Below are 18,726 nucleotides of genomic sequence, written 5' to 3' on the forward strand. Positions count from 1 at the left end.
ATAGTATACCTTATAAGGGTTTAACAATAGTTCAGTTAAATGATACTTTGAAACATGAAGCACTACTGGAATGTAAACCATTAATGGAATTCAGCTCTTCTTAATTTTTCCATTGGTGAAGATGTTACTATTTGATCATATTATTTATGAACACCTCTAATTGTTAAGGATAAATCACTGTTCAATATATGAAAAAAAATCTAACTCTCAAACTGGTCCCAGCTATAGCCTCTGGTATATCATAGAATTAAGTTTATCTGCCAAACAATGCTATTTTTAAAATATTTAATGATAGCCACCGTAATATCCTTTTTACCTCTGTATATTAGAGAAGTTCAAAGGTCGATTAATTTACTGGTGTAATGACATCAGAGCTCTGATTGTGCCTAGTTCCTTTATTTACTCAAAATACAATGCAGTTGCTACGCCTTGGAAATCCTCATCATTTTTTCTCTAGATTCTCTTGAGTTTGTTAATATTTTTCTTAAAAGCTGCTGCCTCTTGCTTACCCAGGACATATGCATCACCACCCTATTTATCTCTTCTCTTTGCCAACAGAAGCCTATTGTTTTCAGATATTGGGGAGTATTATGTTTAAGAAAGGCAGCCCTGTCCCTGGACCCAAGAGGTGAATGTTGATTAGTTTAAAGCAATCACAACAAGTCTATTACTCTGCCACTGTCATGGCCACAAGATGCAGTCTTGACCTCTGAGATACAAAAGGAAGCCTTCTGGCAGGGTTTATAGAAATGTTCTTACTCTTTATAAGACCCCAAACCTGGATTCACTCATTCCTGCCACTGGAATACTTACTTGTAATGTTTGGAAGGGCTGCAGACAACTTGAAATGATGTTAGGAGGAAACTCAAGATTATTGCAGAACTACCAATCCAGAGCCCCTTCATCATTAAGCCACTGAATTAACAAAATATTAACTGTTCCTTTTTCCAGACATTTTTATGTGAGACAATAGATTTTAGTTATTGTTTTATCCCCATTTAGATGTGTAGAAGAGTCTGCTGATGCACCAACACATCCTCTTTGCCATCCTGAGATGATCTGCTGCTGCAATAGTTTCTAGCACTCTGACAGTTTTCCACCTCAAGCACCTGAACCTCTTCTTCTCTTTCTGAAGTTGCAATGCCGAAGTGGAGGAGGAGTTTAAGCCCCTTCCCCCTTATCCCCAATCAATAAAGAAGGAGATTTGGTGGAGTTGGAGGGTTCAGCCTTCTCACAACTGGTGGGACATTTCTGAAGTGAGTTTTCTCAGAGGATTCCAAAGGAGTCCCAGTTGCCTACAGTAGAAACTTTGTATTAATATGCCATTTACTGGCTCTTTTAGCTTCCTTTTCTTACTTTTATTTTTCCTAAAAATTGCTCTACTTGACCTTGGGGTCACCTCCTAAATAAATTACATAAGCCCAAAACCTTGTCTCAGGGTCTCCTTTTGAGGAGCCCAACTCAATATGAGTTGGGAATTCTATTACTTGCAGCTGAAAGCATTCTAATGCAAATCCGATAGAGCAGCACTATTCAGTAGAACTTTCTGTGACAATGGAAATGTTCCATATCTGCAGTGGTCATCGTGGGAGGTAGCCATGAGCCCCTTGTGGCTGCTAGAACACATGTGGCCAGTATGACTGAGGAACTGAATCTTTCCTTTCATTTTAATTAATTTAAATTTAAATGGCCACATGTGGCTAGTGGCTTCCATATTGGACAGCACGGCTCTAGATGCATTTCAGTGAGTATAGAATGAATGAAACAATTACACCCTTGCCTTAGACATCAGAATTATATTCCACAACCATATAGTCTGCACAACAAAGAATTAGGCTAGGCCAGACTCTGTGAAGAATACAAAGATGAATAAAATAAACAGCTCCTGCCTTCCAAAACTCAAGTGTATTCAAGGAGGCATACATGGAAGTATGTTCATGCACAGGATACATGTTGCAAGAGTGGCATAAACAAAGCACATTTGGAAATAAGAGGATGCACAATTGATTTCTACTATGGGAATCCAAGAATTCTTCACTGAGGTAGGATTTGAGCTTCATCTTGAAAATGAATAGAATGTCTTTGGGGAGGGACAAAGGGAAAATTACATTTATAACAAAGAAAAGAGACACATGGAAGCAATATAAACAAGAGGCATGAGAGGGCAAGCAGTATGGTAAATCTGGGCTACAGACCAAGACTCTAGGTGAGGTCCAGAATATGCAGAGCTTTGAATTCCATGTGAGCACACTTAGATTTTTTTTTTCTGTGAGCAGTAGTCATCAAAATATTTGAACTTTGGTGTTGATGATGGTATTGTCAGTGATGTAATTGGTTACAGACGGAAACAATTAGAGACATGGAAATCAGTTAGGAGTTTACAGCATTACCCTATATGAGAAATAATATTGATGTTATTTTTGCTTATAGCATCAAGAATAAAAATGAGAAGGAGTTTCAAACCCATCTCATAAGTAGGCGTGGCAGGTCCTGACCACAAACTAAAATTAGGCTATGAGAAAGAGGTGGAGATGGCCCTGAAGAGAACATATGGGAGAAACAGGTTTGAGGGGAGGAAATAATGAGTTTATCAAGATGAAAGAGATGCTCAGGAGACATCTGGACATACAAATGTTGGTTATGATGGTCAGCTTTGTCAAAAGATGCAGAGTTTAAGGAGGAAGAAGAACGAGAGGAAGCTCTTAAAGTTTACTCATAGCTCAAGGAGGATAAAAGGGATTGGAAAAACCAAAGGGAAACAAAGGAATAGATTATGTATCTTTCTAAGAACCACATTATACTTTCCACTAATATTGAGTAAAAGATTGTTACTTGTTTCTGCTATGGTGTCTTGTTGATTTGAATGCATGATTTCCATCTACTGAGCTTCTGCTTATCTATTACTCATTGCACAGAGAAGTTACTAAATTTTTCTGTTTTTTTTTTTTTTTGTATTTTTAGCCTAAGGAAGTTATTTAAAATATAAAATACTGAATAAAAGGGAAAGTTAATCGTTTTCCTGGAAAAGCAAGCAAGATTGTAAAATTGTGGTGCACTGCTCATATTCCTATTCAAGATCAAGGCATTCATTTCCAGAGACTGAGAGCATTGGCTACTGACAGCTCGTAGCTGAGTCTTTCTCCAGAAACTGCCCTTGGCCTTGCCCGCTACACCTTTTTCTTGGCGGTAGCTTATATCCATTAACTGGTTGCTGTAGCTCTTTTGTTTAATTCTAGTCAATTCAGAAGAACAATCCTAGCCTCAAAGCTCCCTATGGAATCAGCTGAAGCCTCTGTTGCAACTCCATCACAGTTTAACTTCTCCCTTTGCATTCTTTCTTCTCTTACAGGTGTTATTCCCATGAGATTCCCAAATAAACTTCCTGCATGCAAATCTCCATCTCAGCATCTGTTTCCCTGAGGAGGAACCAACCTAAGATGAATTGCAAATTAAGATCTCAGTGGGTACTTTTTAACTTAACAAAACCATTTTAGAAATCATTTAAAGCATCAGGATTCTTTTTACATTTGAAAAAGAAGATTAATGAGGATGACTTTTTAACATTCTATTAATTTAATCAGCATGGCACTAGTACGATAATGAAGAGACAAATGAATAGATGAGAATAGATATCTTAGAAACAGATTCTACAATATACAAGAATGTATTATATTATCAAGGCCATTCACATCATAAAATATGATAAAGATTAATGGCATAACAAATCAAAGAGGAAGGGAAAGATTATTCAATAAATGATTCTGGGACAACAGGATGAAAAAAATAAATTTAATCCTTATATTGTATACTGAAATAAGTCCCAAATGGATTGAAACTATTATCATAGTTCAATTTTACTAATAATCAAAGAAGAAAATTTGGGCATCAATGAGATACTACCTTTTGCTTGTCATATCCTTGGAAAAGAGTATCTTCATATCTGTTGGTGGAATATAAATTGTTATAGCTTCTGAAGCACAATCTGCCACTCACTATGAAAATGTGAAATGTGTATCTTTGATTACTTGATGAATATACATAATATTAATAATATATGTGTATATAATAAATTTCACAAACCTTGAGTTTTTACAAATTTATATACTCATGTACATGTAAAAATAAATGTCATCATTTCTGTACCCATCACTCTGTGGGGCTCAGAAAATGATACCCTATAAGTATGGCACTTTGACATGCTGAGTACTTCGAACTGAAGAACACTGGAAGGGCCTCAAAAGCAAGTTCTCTCTGACCTTCTCTTGCTCTCCTGTCTCCCACTCCTTTCTCCACAGAAGTGGGTCAAAGCAATCAGAATTTCCCTTCCCAAGGTAAGTGATAGAAACTGGAAGCCCTCTCCTCCACAGCAAGTCCTAAAACCTACAAAAGTTACTCTCTCCCTTCTCTTTTGAAGACCCTCATTCCAGAGGGGACCAGCCCCATACCCATGAGGAAAGGATGCTACACAGAGAAGCCAAGGAGAATCTGCATGGATAGGCCTTACTGGGTTCCTCACTTGAGTCTATCACCATTAATTAGATGATACCTCTTTGTCCAATCACATTTCTACATGGCCGTCCCCAATCTAAGGACAAAAACAGTTTCCCCTTGAGTCTTTGAGTCTTCATTTTTGAAGGCTTCCATGTCACAAAAAAACTTTGATTAAATAAATTGATGTTTTTCTCTTGTAAACTTGTCTTTTGTTATAGGAGTATCAGCTGTGACCCCTAAGATAGGTGAGGAAAGGTATCACACCCTTTCTGTCCCTACAACTCAAATGAAGATCTAAAACATTTTCAGCACTTCAGAAGTTTTCCTGGTGCCCTATCCTGGATAGTAACCTTCCCTACCCGCTACAAATAAGTTAATAAGACAGAGACCATGTCCTAGCTTTCATGGAACTTATGATCTACTGAGGAATGCAAATTGTTTACTTAAGTAAACAATTACACGAATGATTGTTTATTAATAATTGATATTACTATTACAATGGAAAACTCAAAGTATGAAAAGAGAAATGTAATTCAGATTGGTGAAACTGAGAAAAGACAAATCTGAAGAAGTAATCTTTAATGTGAAGAATGAGTAGGAGTTAGTTAGGCAAAGAGCATCCCGAGGAGAGGAAACAGTATGTGGCCTGAGCAGGAAAAGAGCTTCAAGGAAATAAAAAATAAAAATAGTGTTGGTAAGCAGAAAAGAGGTAATGCAGGAAACTGGAGGAACAGGCAGGAGCCAGTCCCTGCAGGGCCTTATAAACTGGTTAAGGATGTGTGTTTTAATCTAATTGTAATGGAAAACTACTCCATGGCTTGAAAGGAAAGTGCATTTTTAAATGATCATTGTGGACCACTGTGAAGATAATGCACTGTTGAGAAGACAGAATTGAAGTTGGGAACCGCTTTTAGGCTATTGTAAGAGATGATGATGACTTGGACCATAAAAGCAGCTTTGAAACAAAAATACATGGGAAATTAAAGACGCAGTTTGAAAGTTGCATCCTCTGGATTCAGTGACTGATGGGATGAGGAGGGTAAGTGTAAAGAAGATTGCAAATTCATATAAAAGAAAAGTTCTAAAGGATATGCATCAAACTGCTAGTAGTTATCTCTGATTTGGGTTTCAGTGAGGGGGGGAGATGAAGACAGACTTTCACATTTTATTCTATATAGTCCAAATGAAAATGGTGATGATAGTGGTGGTGGTGGCATTAGTAGTATTAGTACTAGTAGGGGTACTAATAATAATACTAGTAGTAGTAGTTTAGAGTTATTAAGTGATCTTGCATTATCATCTTTAATTTATTACATTGTTTAATAGAAATGACATAATTTCAAAGATCATTTATTTGATTTTATAAAGCAAAAAGTATCTGAGACCCCTCTCAATCAGTTTAGAAGTTTGTTTTGCCAAGTTTAAGGACGGGCCCATGAACAGCCTCAGAAGGTCCTGAGAAGGTTGGGTCACAGCTTGATTTTATACATTTTAGGTGGGCAGAAGTTACAGACAAGTATCAATCAATACATGTTGGTGTACATTGGTTCAGCCTGGAGGGGCAGGACATCTCAAAGCAGGGGTGGGAGGGAGGGGGGTGTTCCAGGTCATAGATGGATTCAAAGATTTCCTGACTGGCAAATCTTTGAAAGAGTTGTTTTGCCTGCAGAGTTGAAATCAGCAGACAGAAATTCTTGGAGTTGAGATAAGGGGGTTTGTGGAAACTAAGGTTCTTATTATGTAGATGAAACTTCCAATTATTCGGCTTCAGAGACATAGATGGTAAATTTCTTCTTATTAAACCTTAAAAGGTGCTCCACTCTCCTGATTCTGACAGCTTCGAAGGGCCATTTGAAAATATGTCAAAGAAATATATTTTGGGGTAAAATACTTTGATTCTTTTCAGGGCCTGTTATCTGTTATGTGATGCTATGCTAGTCAGGTTGGAATTTGGTATCATTGCTACAAAGAGTCTGTTTCATCAGTCTTAAGATTTCTTTTTTAATGTCAATGCTGGTAGGTCATGGTGCCTGAATTCCAATGGGAGGAGAGTATAATGAGGCATGTCTGACCTCCACTTTCCATCATGGCCTGAACTAGTTTTTCAGGTTAACTTTGGAATGCCCTTCGCAAAAAAGAGGGGTCGGCAGGGCTTAGAAATTTATTTTTTGTTTATATTCTCACAAAATAATTGTTATTCTATAAATGAAATATAATTCAAATTAAAAGGCAAAAATAAACTGGAAAAAATATTATAATAAGTATCACAATGGATTGAGATCACTTCTGTATAAAAAGCTCATACAAATTATTAAGGTTTGTATGAGGATTTCCATACCAATCAGCAATTCACAAAGGGAGAAATAGTAATATTTAATAGACATGGCAATCAAGAAAATGGGAGCACAATCCCTTTTTTGTCCTATCAAATTAGCAGAGATTAACTAAAGAAGAATCTGCAGGGGGTAGGGTGAGGAGGAGGAACCAGTGAGACAGGCCATCTCAAGCATTAATGATTGTGAGTTAAATTGTTGTGGTCTGGTAGTTAGGTGATATAAAAATTGTAACTATGTCATTACCATTTTTATAACCTTTGACTTGAACTTCTACCTTAGGGACTCTATTCTAAAGAAATTAGTATAAATGTGAAGAGATGTGTATGCCCAAAGGCATTCCTTACAGCCATTATTCATAACAGAATGCTGGAAATAATATAATGCAGAATGGTAAGTTGTTAGGGCAATTATAGCATATTCTTGACCTTGTAAAGTCATTTAAATGTACATGGAGACATGCTTAAGCTCTAATTTTAAGTTAAAGCATGTTTTTACGTCTTCTTGGCCCAGCATCCCTCTATGCCCTCACCTGTGCCAGCCATACATAACCTTAGTCATACCAATATCAGAAACTAGATTTTATCCCAAACTAGCCAAACTTAGGCAATCTGTGGCAGGCCCATTTACATACCTGCTTACCAGATCCTGTCTTTCACTCAGATCTCCAGCCACTCCAATTAAAACAGATGCTATTCACTCTCTTTAGGCAACCTGCAAAATAACTCAGGTATATGGGATCACTGAAATCAGTTACTCTCTATATGTCATAAGGAACACATTCCAGAACAAATAAATTATAAACTTAGAGCTGTGAGATAAGCTGAAAATCTATTTAAAATAAAAAGAGTGACGCTATATGCTGAATATAGATACAAGAGAACAACAGTCTGTATGAAGGTTAACAAAAAGGAAAGCTGATAATCTGTACTTCTCAGTGTAACCAGTACTCTGCCCTGTAGGTAACAGGCACTCAAAATCTATTTGTTAATGATGATGTTTTAAGATAGTTTGTCTTCCCAGTAGAAGGCAAAGTATTTGAAGACTAACTTGCTGACTTACTTACTTGTGTAGACACTTGCACAGCTGGAACAGTGTTTACACCCAAGATGTACTTATTTCATTCCTGAAACAATCAGCCTTGAGAGAAGTACACTGAAAAAGCATAAACAGACAGCCCTCTGTTTATTTATTCAAGTACTTCACCTTTTACATCATAATTTTGTATTATTTTTTACCCTTTTTTACAATTGATATGTATTTTATTAAAAGTAAATATGTAAAAGCATATTACTATGTTTTACCTAATCTTCCACTGTTTTAATTATACAAGTATCAGAGGAATATAGTATACATGTCGTATATCTATATGTTACTCACCTTCGAACCCAGGATAAGAAATAGCTACTCAAATCAAACCCAAGATGCAAGTAATGCTGTTAGTGATGGTGGCAGTAGTTATAATAGCAGTAATAATAGTAGTAGAAGTAGTATTCGTAGCTAGTAATAGTAGTGCCTTATGTATGTTTGCCCAACCCTTGTGGTTTTTCAATGACCTTACATTATTTCCTTTGTCCTATCAAACAGCACTGTGAAGCCATTGTGAAATCATTTCCATTTAACTAAAGGGAGAAGTAAGGCTCAAAGTATTTGCCTAACAAATGACACACAGATAATGAATGGTAGAACCAAAACAAAATTTTGCAATTTGATTCTTAAACTAGTTTCAGTTTCACTATTTTTCCAGACACTTGCATATGCAATTATCCCAAGCGGATCCATATACAATTTGACTCTCCAAATATTGGGGCCACTGGTACATTATAATTTTAAGGATGTTGTACTTCTCAATATGAAAAAAAATGTAATCCAAGAATAAGCCTAACAATAAGAGTAATAACTCTAGGATCTTCTGATTTTTATTTGTCTTAGGTCAATGACCATTTTCCCAGTGTAGGTAAAACTAGAAAGGCATAAAAATGAAATTCAGTGTGTCCATGGGACATATAATTTTGAAGTTGTTCTGAGTAGGAAATAATGTTCTACAGTGGCTGAAAATGAAAATCGCCTTGCAAGGTTATCTGGATTTTGAAAATCATCATTATGAATCCTAACCTTAATGTAAACTTTGTGTGAGTTACCACCTTATAGTAACTTGTGCTAACAAATGCCATCCCTAAATCCTATCATCTGATGACAATTAAGAAGCCTTATACAAATTCTTTTCCTGAGCAACTCATTTCCTGCCAAAGAAACTGTAAATCTTCACTTTAAACTACAACATCTGCTGAGGCATGCGTGTCAGGTGGCCATTTTTAAATTGTGAATTTTAGCATCCATGAAGTCTGTCGGTTTGTTATTTTCAGGTTTCTATGAGTCCCTTCTGAACTGTCATTTCCTCTTACTTTTACATTCCTAAAGCTTTGCCATACTCAGATACTCACTGGAATATCTAATACTCTGTTGTTCCTGTAGTGGTCAAGCCCTCTTTTCCGTGTTATGGTAACTCCCCCATATCACCATCACTACCAGCTCTGCCATCATCACCCCCATCTCTGCCATCATCACCCAAGAGACATTTACCCTATATCTTCTTGGGCACACACTCTGTATAGGACCTGATTCCTTTCTCCAAAGGTACCATCCCTCTTCACTGAATTCTCAAACATTTTATTCTTCTCTGAAGTATTTCAATGGCAGTTATACATTTATTTTGTTGCATCAGTGGGCTATTCTTTCCATTTAGATTCTTATCTCTTTTTCTATTATCTTATCTCAAGATAATAGGAAAAGATGAAACTGATGCTACTGCTGATTTTGAAGTCTTAACATTTTGTAGTGAGTATTTTCTGGGACTAAACATGTGTGCCATGCATTCAATTTGAGAAGAAAGATGAGAAAGTTAAGTATCAAGAGAGAATACCTTGAAGACTAATTCTTTTTTTTTTTTAATTTTATTATTATACTTTAGGTTTTAGGGTACATGTGCACAATGTGCAGGATTGTTACATATGTATCCATGTGCCGTGTTGGTTTGCTGCACCCATTAACTCGTCATTTAGCATTAGGTATATCTCCTAATGCTGTCCCTCCCCCCTCCCCCCACCACACAACAGTCCCCGGAGTGTGATGTTCCCCTTCCTGTGTCCATGAGTTCTCATTGTTCAATTCCCAGCTATGAGTGATAACATGCGGTGTTTGGTTTTTTGTCCTTGCGATAGTTTACTGAGAATGATGTTTTCCAGTTTCATCCATGTCCCTACAGTTCTTAAGAGTCCAAAAATAATTTCCAACATAAATCCTTTCAGAAGGGAAAACATGAGCTGAGAAAAACATCCCTCCTTTAGCTTATCCATATATAGTGGCTTGGGTGTTACATTTTCTTATGAGTTAGCATTTTTGGGGGAATTCACTATGTACCAAGAACACTTTAAAGCGTTTTACATGAAATATCTCATATAAACGTCACAATAACTTTAAAGGTAGCTATTATTATACATATTTTCTGTAGGAGAAAACAAAGGCTTAGAGAATTTGAATGATTTTTCCAAACTAAATAGCTAATAAGAAGCAAGAGCCAAGGCTTAAACAAAGATCTTTCTCTAGATAAAGTCCAAACATTTGGTCAAGTATGGAAAAAGGTTCTACTAGATTTTACTAGATTCAATAAATCTATATTGTTTTAGAGCCAATAAAAATTGTTGTGGATATATTGCCTAATCTTGGTTTAGTTATTTCATTCATTAAACCTGTCTTAATCACCTGTTATGTATTGGGCACCATGTAGGTATAGCCATTAAAGCTCCAACATTCTGGACACAGAATGGAGAAAAAAAATAAACAGAAAGGAAAGTATGTAAGATGAATTATAAGGCAGTTAAACTTACAAATTATGGGACAAAAAAAGAAAGAACTGGCTATGCATAAATATAGTGGAAATGATGTAGGGATTGCAGCAGATTATAAGTTACATATCAGTCAGAAATGCAATGCTGTTTGAAAATAACACAAAGACATAAAATGTAACTGCAAATAATGTTCTCTTCATATTTAGCTTTGGCTAAACTGTGATGAGGACAAGTTATTCCAGACCAACCATGTTGTAAGAAAGCTATGGGAAACTTGAAGAGGGTCCATAGTTCTAAAGTGAAAATAATTGAAAAGAAAGAAGAAAAGAAATCTTTAAAGAAATACTTTAGGATTTGTGGTTATTTTGTCTGACGAAAGCAAAAACGTGAACAGGAGAGCCTTAAAAACTATTTCAACACACAGAGAACTTCTCAGAGGATGGGAAAAAGTTGTTCCACTTTTCCATTAGAGAGAGAATAAAAGAAATGTATGTTCCTCAGAGGATGATACCATCAACGTGTTAAAGAGGTTATTCTTTATCCTGTTCAGAAAGAGACATCCTAATTCTCCTCTTGGGACTTGTAAGTAGACAGAAACAAAAACTTTAAGATGATCAGAGGGCAAAAGTTTCTCTTCTCACCCTTTCTCTGACACACATGCAGCCAGAAAGTGCCTACTTAACAATCAACAACATACGTAATTGTGCAACATAAATGGTGTTACCTTTACTGAAAGTTGATAAAACATATAGGTCTGAAACTCGTTTGTTGTCCACACATTTTATAAAACTGTATTTTTCACCAAAATCAAAAAAATATTTCAGATAATAATTTAAATTGTTTCTCTAATTTTTTAAAGATCAAAACGTGTGGCGACCTGATCCCCATTCTTAGTGGGCTGGAGGTGTGTACTTTATCTCACATTAAATAGTACATATGCCCTCCATTTATGTGAGTCTCCAACATTTCCTATAATATACATACCTGACCTATTTCATTCATTCAAGTTACTTGGTTAATCTCTTTAGACGTTTGATACTGCAACTACTGGCATGAGTTAAAGAAGGACCATTGGGTGACTTCACTAAACCTATTTAGTGTACACAGTTTCTCACATGGAGCCCTCTTCTTTACATTTTATTTAGAACTGGGCAACCAAATTCTGGCTGGTATGGAGTGCCTGAGCAGTAGTGCACAAAGAGGAGACACAGAAAAACAAATACTCCATGGTCTTCCAAAAGTATTCTATGGAGCTAGGTTTCTCCAGGTAAGATTGGTACAATGTGCCAGGAGCCACTCCAAGCTTCAAAAGATTGTGGCAGCTGATCTCTTGGATGATTATTTTTATTCAGTGAGGAGTAACTTAAAACATGATTTTCATATTAAAGTATTATCACATGCAAAATTCGAAAACAAGATAAAGTATGAACTTTCAAAGACATTTTGTCATTTGTAACAGAGAACCAAGGTTTGCATACTTTTGCATACTTTTGGTGGGTATTTTGCTGGCAATGTTTGAGGAGCATTACTAGATTTCCGCCAACTCTAAATTATTGTATCTCCTATGACCTAAACCTCTCCTGAATCTCTTCTTGGAAGCCTTACAAGCACAAGGGTATGTGTCCAATGAACAAGTAAATCCTAATTAAGATTATTCCCACCAAAATTAAGCAACTCTTCATTTGAAATATTATTTTTTAAATGATCTCCAACACACTAATTCAGCATAATGTCTTCGGTTATGGACACATGTCTGGAGTCAGATTGCCTGGGCTCTCTATCACTCAATAGCTGTATGATCTTGAATGAGTAACTTAACCTCCATGGCCTCCAATGTCTTCATAGGTTCTTCATAATATTGTTAAGAGGTTTAAATGTGTCAACATTTGTAAGACATCTAGAATAATATGTGATAAATAGCAAGTGGTACAAATCTTCCTGTGGGGAATGCTAAAGTTTTTTTTCTAAAGCTTTGTTTTCAGGTGGAAGAAATATGACTATTCACATAGTAAGCTTTATGACCTCATCCTGAGGTGGTAATCTTGGGAAGAATATATCTATCAACCAACCCTCTAGTGACCCAACCTTTAGTTTAGCATTAAAGGGAAAGGAAAGTACTGAGAAATGAGGACCAACTCTCAACAACTATTTAAGTGTGTTTTGACATCTCAAAAAGCAGTAGCAAAACAAAGAGAAAGAAAGAAAGAAAGAAAGAAAGAAAGAAAGAAAGAAAGAAAGAAAGAAAGAAAGAAAGGGCAGGAGGGGAGGGAGGCAGGAAGAAAAGAAGAAGAAAAGAAAAAAGAGAAGAAGAAAGAAAGAGTAAGAAGAAGAAGAAAGGAAAGAAGGAGAGAAGACAGAAGGAAAGGAAGGAGGAAAGAAAGAAAGAAAGAAAGAAAGAAAGAAAAAAAAGAAAGAAAAAAAGAAAAAAAGAAAGAAAAAGAAAAAGAAGAAAAGAAGGGAAAGGAAAAAGGGAGAGGGGAGGAGGAAGGAGGAGAAGGGAGAAGAGGAGGAGAAGAAGAAGGAAAGAAAAAAGGAAGGAGGAGAAGAAGAAGAAGAAGGAAGGAAGGAAGGAAGGAAGGAAGGAGCTAGAAAGAGAAAGAAAACTGGGACAAACAGAAGCCCTGCCAAATAGTATTTATTTCAGAAATGTGAGAGACTTGATCTCTAAATTTTATTTTGAAGAATCACATTTTAAGTAAAAGTACAAACATTTAATGCTGTATTATACTTTGTGGCATTTAAATGAGACTAATTATATTTATTTATGGGTATCGTTTTTTACTTCTGTGGTTTTTTTTTGTCTGAAATATTTTTAAAGCACAGGGTCTATTCCAAATAACTTATCCAAAAGATTAACAACACCCAACTAGATGATGGAAGCTTATTCAAGGAATAAGGACCCATGGTTTTGTGCTATTATAATATACTCCATAATTAAAAGGTAGTAAAAACCTGGCAATCTCAGGTTTTTCTGATTAGCTTTGCCCAGTAGTTCACACACATTTTGGTCTCAGGATCACTTTATAGTCTTAAAAGCTATTAAGAATCCCAAAGAGCTTTTATTTATGTAGATTATACCAATAAACATTTACCTAATTAGAAAATTTTTAACTGAGGAAAAATTTTAAATATTTCTACTTTAATGCTATTAAAAATAACATTAAACCAAATGCATGCTAAAATAAATGAAATAGTTTTATGACAAAATGACCAGGTTTTCCAAGATCCAAAAAGAAATCATTTTTGACAAGAATGGCATTGTTTCACATTTTTGCTAATTCCCTAATGCCTGATTTCAGAGAAGTTGAATTCTCATATCAGCTACTGCATTCAATCTGTTGCAATATATGTTTAGGTTGAAGTATGTGAAGACAATCTGGCCCTCACAGATATGTATTTTGGAATGAGAAGAGTACTTTACTCATTTTGTAAGATAATTGTGGATACCCTTCTTTGGAACTAAACTTGGAAAGAGACAGTTTCTTAAAGTTTAGTTGCAATATGGAATCTGGAACCACATCAATGAATTTTTGGTACATATTGTAGCGATGTCTATGTGTCTGTCTTGCACTTCCAATGGATTTTTCACGTACAAATAACTTTGCAACATGGTGCATTGTCCATTTGGAAAATTTGACTCACTGAATGATGTAAATCATCCAAATGATTACACAGCAATTTTAGAATTGTGTTTATTAATATATCATCAGTCTTAACACCTAAGCTTTTCAGAACTGAGATGCCATCAAGATCATGGAGACATATTTTTCTTTTCTTTTTTTTTTTTTTGAGACGGAGTCTCGCTCTGTCGCCCAGGCTGGAGTGCAGTGGTGCAATCTCGGCTCACTGCAAGCTCCGCCTCCCAGGTTCACGCCATTCTCCTGCCTCAGCCTCCCAAGTAGCTGGGACTACGGGCGCCTGCCACTACGCCCCGCTAATTTTTTGTATTTTTAGTAGAGACGGGGTTTCACTGTGTTAGCCAGGATGGGCTTGATCTCTAGACCTCGTGATCTGCCCGCCTCGGCCTCCCAAAGTGCTGGGACTACAGGCGTGAGCCACCGTGCCCGGCCTATATTTTTCAAAGTTCTAATGTTTGCTGGAAAGCTCTAATGTTATTATTAAGAATGAAAGCTATCATTTTTTGAAGTAGGAGACTCATTCATTCATTTTTAAGAAAACATCCAAATACCAAAGTCAAAATAGCCATAATCTGTCAGTCATTCTCTCAAGTAATAAATGTGTTCAATGAAAAAGTGGCTACTTGAGCTTGTAACTCAATCTTACAAGTGTTTTCCTCTTGAAGACCATCATACAGCAGAATGTTTTATACATAATTCCCATTTCAATACATAGAATGTCAAAAATATCTAATAAAATTCAGGATTGGGATTTAATGAATTAACAATGTTTTCTGCTTCATTGGGTACATTTTTTAACAAAAGTGACATTTCTTGTTTTCTTCCTTTTTTTAATAAGGTGAGGGCATGTTAGTGATGAAACTATCACTACTGTTCAAGGTGCCAGCAGTTTGACTTACCATCGCTTTTGTACAATCACTACATGTCAGTGTGGGAAAAAGAATAAAATAACATCTTAATATTATGAAAACAGTTTTGGCCTCATGGACCCCTTGAAAACCTATCAGGTTAACTGCAGACCACAGTTTGATGCTTTTAATGTATCCTAGAGGATATCCTTCTTTGTATTACTGTGGGGTACCCACTGTCGTTGAAATTTGTTTGATAATCCCCCTTTTTACCTCTCTTCTGTCATCATCTTGAATTATAACTTGCATTTTTTATTATTATGGTTATCTTTTTACATGCTTGGCTTGGCTACCCCAATAGATTGTATAGTGCCTTGTTACCCAAAATATGGTCCGTGGACCAATAGCATCAGCATCACCTAGGAGCTTTTAAAAAAATGCAGAAATTCAGGCCTCCTCCCAGTACTACTGAATCACAAACTGCGTTGTTGTTGTTGTTGTTGTTGTTGTTGTTGTTGTTGTTGTTGTTCAGACGGAGTCTCGCTGTGTCGCCCAGGCTGGAGCATGGTGGTGCGATCTCGGCTCACCACAAGCTCCCCCTCCCGAGTTCACTCCATTCTCCTGCCTCAGCCTCTCCAGTAGCTGGGACTACAGGGACCCGCCACCACGCCCGGCTAATTTTTTATATCTTTAGTAGAGACGAGGTTTCACCGTGTTAGCCAGGTCTCAATCTCCCGACCTCGTGATCCGCCCGCCTCGGCCTCCCAAAGTGCTGGGATTACCGGCGTGAGCCACCGCGCCCGGCCCACAAGCTGCATTTTAATAACACCCTCTGGTGATTTGTACGCTTGTGTGTTGGAGACCTGTTATATTTGCCTAACTGTCGTTCTCTGCTTCAGGAAATCCGTCATTTGTCTGTTTCAGGAAATGCTCTGACTCCAACACATGAGGTTGGCTGCATTTTCACTGATACAGAAGTGGATGTATAACTAAGTTAAGCTATTTAGAGTATGCTATCCCTGTAAACAGAGTAATTTGTCCATTGTTGGGCATGTGTAAGCAAGACCAATCAGAGTCCATTTTTTTCAGAATAATATGGGTGGTGGGAGAAAGGAAATGCTCCTTTCTCTGGGATTATTAGCTGTATGGATAATGCAAATCCAAAAATTGCTGCTGGCCATCTTTGCTGCAACATAAAGGAAAGTTCTCTGAAGTGATTCCAGAAAAGAGGAGGACAGAAGTCAGAGATGGAGAGAGATAGACCCTTGATGACATCAAATGAGCCCCTGGATCCAGCTCCGCCTGAAGTCACCTGCCCCATGATTTTCAGTAATGTGAATCAACATATTCTGCTTTTCTAGCTAATGTTAGCTTGAATCGGCTTTCTGTTCCTTGCAACCAAGAGTTTTGACATAAGAAGAAAAACTCTGTGGGGACATATGTATCATTTATATTTTTTGTAATCTTCAAAATACCTAGCAAGTGCCTTAAATTTAATGATCACCGTTTTTCACCATCTCAGCTCATCTTATTGAGCCCCCTATTTTATACCTTTCTGATATGCATATTGGAATATGTCAACCCTGGCTTAAATGCTTCAACTCTTCCTCACCATGGAGGTGTACAGTGCAGTTTAAAACATTCTTCACAGTATAGCTATACCCACCTTCACAGGCTTATCTGTAAATTCCTCTCTGCTGGTGCCATTCACTTCATTTCCTGGGTCTCAAAGGAGCCCTAGCATTTCTTGACACCAAGCATTTACATATGCTGTTCCCACTATACCTTGGCTATCTAATTGATGAACTCCTATGTGGTTTTAAGGAGCCTTTTCAAAGATCACTTTCTTTGTAAAGGTTTTCTTAATGCCCAATTATTTTACTCCCTGAGATTATACTCCTGTGTTCTTTATCAAGCCTTTACAAACTACATTAAATTTCTTGGACATTTCTCAGTGTTGCCTGTAAGATCATGAACCTGTTAAATTCAGAGACATTTTTCATCCCTGTATTCTCATATTTGATATAGAAACCTGACACTCACCATGAGCCCTTTAAATGTTTATTAAAAGCAAAAATTACTAAAAATGACAAAAGGATTTTAGTCATTACTCTTGGGCTCTGCCATTTATTTGCTCTGTGACCTGGATCAAATAATTTATGCTACTGAAATACTGTATTTCTTCATCTATAAAATTGGGATAATAATATTGTCCACCTTGCCTGGTATGATAATTCTATGGAATTACAGGCAGAAAAACAGTCTCCCCTCAAAGATGTCTATGCCTTAATCTCTGGAACCTGCTAATATGTTGTGTTACATGGCAGAAGGGGCTTGCAGACATAATGAAATTTATAGATCTTGATATGGTGAGATTATTCTGTATTATCAGGCAGGGTTCAGGCTAAGCACATGAGCTCTTAAAACAGTTTTGTTTGTTTGTTTTTTTTTCCAGGCAGAGAGCAGAGGAGAGATGAGGCAAAAGGGAATATTAGAAAGATTCAAAGCTTGAAAAGGACTTGATCCACTATGAGGCCATTAATGAAGGAATGCAGGCTGCCTGTAACAGTTGAAAATCACCCCAGCCAACACCCAGCAAGGAAATGGAGACCATAGTCCTCTAACTGTATGGAACTGAATTCTGCCAACAATGTGAATGAGATGGGAAGTGAAGACCCTCCCAGAGCCTCCAGAAAGGAAGAGAGCCCTGCAGACACCTTGATTTCAGCCTTCTGAAACTTGGAGCGGAGAGCCAGCTGTGTCAACCTGAACCTGGGCTTTTAACCTAAAAAACTGTGAAATAATGAATAGTGATTGTTGTTGTTGTTTTGTTTGTTTGTTTGTTTGTTTTGAGACAGAGTCTCACTCTGTTGCCCAGGCTGGAGTGCAGTGGCATGGAATAATGATTGTTTTAAGCCACTAAATCTATGGTAGTTTTGTTAGGGCAGCAATAGAAAACTAATACATATGTAATATAGCATTTTATAAACTAAAATGTCAGGCAAATATGTGCTCTTATAATTTGATATTGCTATCTATTAGAGACATTGGGTTAAAGAATATACTGAACCAATGCTGTATTTATTATAAGAAAGATGAGGGTAGGAGATGGAAGAAAATGATGTTAAACTCATGAATTTAGTTTGCTTTGCAAATGTTTAACTTTGAGGTTGCTTTTTTCCAGATCCCTGGAGATTTGGCCTTTCGGCATACAGAGAGGTTTTATTAAAGCTGAAGTCCCTTGTAAAAGCTTTAATAGCTTTCTTTAAAAAAATCATCTAAACTCTCTGTTCTGTGCTATTCCGCTAAATGCAAGAAAGCACAAAGATACTGAAGAAACACAGAGACAAAATTAAATCAGGGGCTCTCCTAGCTCCTCCATTATTCAAAGCACTTAGTGGGCTATAAATGATTTACAAGTGATACAACTAGACTTTTCAGAGTAAATAGTTTTCATTTTCCTGATTGGTAATCAGGAGAAAGAAGATTCCATATTCCCATCAGCAGAGATTTAGAATTATCTTTTGCCAAAAATGAAAGAGCTCTTTCTTCCCGTGTAGTCCATTTA

General features: G+C 36.7%; 2 long non-coding RNA genes across 2 annotated transcripts in view; one reads left to right on the forward strand and one right to left on the reverse strand.

Annotated features, from left to right (window-relative positions):
- LOC131383061 (uncharacterized) overlaps positions 1 to 18,726 on the reverse strand; it is a 211,685-nt gene that overhangs the window by 8,825 nt on the left and 184,134 nt on the right. The gene's annotated exons all lie outside the window — the stretch shown is intronic.
- Positions 1,626 to 17,913, forward strand: LOC131383062 (uncharacterized). The gene is made up of 3 exons (XR_009212785.1): positions 1,626 to 1,744; positions 3,350 to 3,460; positions 17,614 to 17,913. It is a non-coding gene; the product is annotated as an uncharacterized LOC131383062 (long non-coding RNA).

Source organism: Hylobates moloch, unplaced genomic scaffold (genome assembly GCF_009828535.3).
Source record: "Hylobates moloch isolate HMO894 unplaced genomic scaffold, HMol_V3 SCAFFOLD_3, whole genome shotgun sequence".
Taxonomy (NCBI): Eukaryota; Metazoa; Chordata; class Mammalia; order Primates; family Hylobatidae; genus Hylobates; species Hylobates moloch.